The 3,710-nt window shown below is 37.5% G+C and overlaps 1 pseudogene; it reads right to left on the bottom strand.

Annotated features, from left to right (window-relative positions):
- Positions 1-448: 448 nt before the first annotated feature.
- Positions 449-2,766, bottom strand: LOC149270077 (uncharacterized; annotated as a pseudogene).
- Between the last annotated feature and the right edge of the window lie 944 nt (positions 2,767-3,710).

Here is a 3,710-nt window from a genome sequence, read left to right as displayed (position 1 = left end):
GGCCAAATCAACTCAGCTCGTCGCCCTGATCAAGAATATATATAAATTAAATATTCGAAAGCGGTTTTTGGATTTAAAAAACATTTATTCACTTTCGGAGTTGGATTAGAACTAAACTTAAGAATAATTATACAAGTACTATTTATATGAAAGCTGCCGCTGCTGCTATTGGCGTCGCTGCCGCCGTGGTCACTGCTGTTGCTCACGATGGCTCTCACGGTGGTGCTGATCGGTGCGCTGACTCGGCGCTCGTGGCGGAAATGCACACGTTGACCAGAATGGGTTTTGGCCAAGTGCATTGATCTTATTATTATTGCTGACGATAGGCTTCCACGGTTGCGGTTGCATTGCTGTTGTATTTTGCTGACAAAGCGCACGTGTCAAAGGTGCATGCACTGGAGCCGTGATATAATTGGGCCGGTGCAATGCCCTTTTGTAGGGTCTGCCGTTAACTCTTCCTCCCTTAGATGCGGACGTCCTCGGTCACTATATAGAAAACTTGAGCATTTTCTCTCTTTTCTGCTTCGGGTGTTGTGACTTGGCCTGTGGTGGCCGAGGTCTTCCGTTTTAGCAAGTATCCAACTACTGCCATAATTATCAGTAGAGTTCCAGAGAGTGTTATATTGATTGTTGCTCTTCTATCGTTGCTGCACTTTAGGGTTTCTAATTTTCTTGTGTTGTTTAGATTTATTTCCTTGAGTATTTGCAGTGAAAGGACTTCATCGATTTTGTTTGTTTTCGCCATGATTTGAAATAGCGGTGGGGTGGCTTCTGCGAAGGACATTACTTTTGATTCGTATATGTCATCTTCGATGCGTATCGTGGAGTTTTCGAATTGTACCAGGAAGGTACCATGGAGTTCTACTTCCTCTTCGTCGATCTTGATTGATCCATTGAAATCGTTGAGCAATATTGTTCCGACAAACAGCTGTTCGTGATTGGGTACGTATTGATTGTTGATAGCACGGCAGTTTGGAGGTTGGCTTTTTAATAGTGGCGGAGTACAAGTATCATTTCTTAAGTCGACTAACTTATTTTTATTAAAAATTGTTTTTTCATTATGCGACTCACATGAGTCTCTTATAGCATAGATTGAATTTTCGCATTTTACAATATTTTCGAATTTTATTTCATTGATATTAATTAATTAACATGGTTGTACAAACTTCATTTGAGATTAAAGGTATGTTAATTATATAGAGTATATTTTTTCCATTACTTGCGATTTTTATTTGGCTAAATTCGAACAATTCTTCTGCATTTAAGAACATAATTTTTTTTCTAGTATCTGCTCTATTATTTTGACATCGGATTCTGACAATATTATTGAGTTTATTGTATTTGTTTTTGCTCAGTCTATGGCATGAATTAAATTAGTTAAATCGTCTTTAAAGATTTGGAGCTTGTATTTAAAAAACGTGATTTTTTCTTCTTGAATATTAGAATGATCTTTTACAATTTTCATTATGTTATTTGAGGTTTGTGTGATTTCATTGATTCTATCTTGCAATACTCTATTGATGACTACTTGTTTATTATTATTTTCTAATTGCTCATTTATTTTTGTAATTAAAACCTCATTAATTAATTAATTGCTCTTGCCACTCTTATGGAGGGTTTGAGACTACGCAAGTCATTTCTGACGCTATTTAGTTCATAATTTAGCAGTGGGTACATCTGGTGTGAGGTGCTTATATTGTTAAGGGTTTCTTCGAAAGTTCCGAAGATTTTTTCATATTCTGAAATGTCAAATACGTGAATAATTTTGAAAGTTCCGTTCTGCAGTGCCGTTAATAAGTCTTGGGTCAACTCGTTTCTTAAAAATGTCAATTAATTCGTCTTCGGTAAAGTGGGGCTGTGTTACTGTATGCCTATGGTATGTAGGGAAGGGAATTTCGAATTCATAATCGTGCTTTTCGCCGATTACTATGAATAGCTGATTCTTGAAAACGTTAATAGGTGTTTCTATTGTGGGGATGAGATTGTGTGACAAACTTTCATCACTCATAACTGTGATTTCTGTACTATTGACTTCGTTTATTGGGTTCCTTGATAAAGCGTCTGCTACTACGTTAGTGGTTCCTGGCTTATACTTTAACTCGTAATTGAACTCTTCTAAGAAACTCTTCCAACGTTTTATTTTCCCGTTGTGATTTTTATTACTTAGAGCAAAGGTTATTGGTTGGTGGTCTGTGAATATAATAACTTTGGCAGTTCCATACAAGTAAATTCGAAGGTTTTGCAATGCCCAAACTATGGCTAGCATTTCCTTTTCGTTTGTTGCATAGTTCTCCTCTGTTTTTGACAATGTTTGCGATATAAAAGTAATGGGTCTGCCTTCTTGTTCAAGGACTGCAACGATTGCGTAATTCGAAGCATCGGTTGTTAGGTGGAATTCTTTAGAGAAGTTTGGGTATTTTAAAATTACGTCATTAGAACAAAGAGTTTGCTTTATTTTGTTGAATGCTTCTATTGCCTTGTTATCTAACTTTATCTGTACTTTATCTGATGCTTTTGCTGATATTCGACCATCTTCACCTCTGAGGTGAGTGGTAAGGGGTTTAGCTAGTTTTGCATAATCTTTTATGAATCTACGGTAGTAGCCGGAGAGGCCTACGAACGATCGTAGTTCTTTCAGAGTTTTGGGTATGGGGAATCTGGAAATCGCTTCAACCTTTTCTGGATTTGTCTTAACGCCACTGTCTGAAATGGTGAATCCTAGGAAATTTACTTCTTTTTTGAAAAATTCGCACTTGTCCATTTGGATTTTCATATTAGCGTTAAGTAAAGTCGAGAAGACATCAATGTCGACGTAGCAGATTTTTCCCTTAGAATATCATCTAAGGCTCTTTGGAATATTGAAGGGGAATTCTTGAGACCAAAAGGTAGTCTTGTAAATTCGTACTTCCCTCCGTTAACAGAAAATGCTGTCTTTTCTATGTCTGTCTCCTTCAAAATTTGGTGGAAACCACTTTTGAGGTCGAGGACCGTGAAGAATTTATTGTCCCCTAAGTGGGCTATGATGTCCCCTATTTCTGGCATTGGGTATCGGTCGGAGATTGTGACCAAATTTAGCTTGCGATAATCAATTACTAGTCGGTATTTCTTTTTTCCTGAGGCCGAGGACCGTGAAGAATTTATTGTCCCCTAAGTGGGCTATGATGTCCCCTATTTCTGGCATTGGGTATCGGTCGGAGATTGTGACCAAATTTAGCTTGCGATAATCAATTACTAGTCGGTATTTCTTTTTTCCTGAGGCATCAGATTTCTTTGGTACGATCCATACTGGAGCGTTATACGGTGATCTAGAGGGTCTAATGACTCCGTCGTCAAGCATTTCTGATATCTGCTTTTCGACTTCTTGCTTTAGAGCAATAGGATATGGGTAATGCTTGCTGTAAACCGGAGTGTCGGTATTGGCTCGGATTTCTCCTACTACTTTAGTCGTGTAAGTTAATTTTTGCTCTGGGTCTGCAAATAACGGTTTAGTTTCTTGAATTAGTCGATCTATTATTTTTTTCTGGCTATCGGACATATGATTTGTTCGGACCTTTATATTGTTAAGTGCTTGTGCAGGTAATTGCTTAATACGGAATTTATTACTGCCATTTACTATAAGGATATCATTCCTGACATCAATAACAATATTAAGTTGTTTCATTGTATCATTGCCTAGAATACCATGAAAAGTTTTTAGAGTGGGCAATACG

This window comes from Drosophila arizonae, chromosome 3, assembly GCF_054131065.1.
Source record: "Drosophila arizonae isolate 15081-1271.41 chromosome 3, UAZ_ARI_1.0, whole genome shotgun sequence".
Lineage (NCBI taxonomy): Eukaryota > Metazoa > Arthropoda > Insecta > Diptera > Drosophilidae > Drosophila > Drosophila arizonae.
This window is presented reverse-complemented; position numbering and strand designations above follow the sequence as displayed.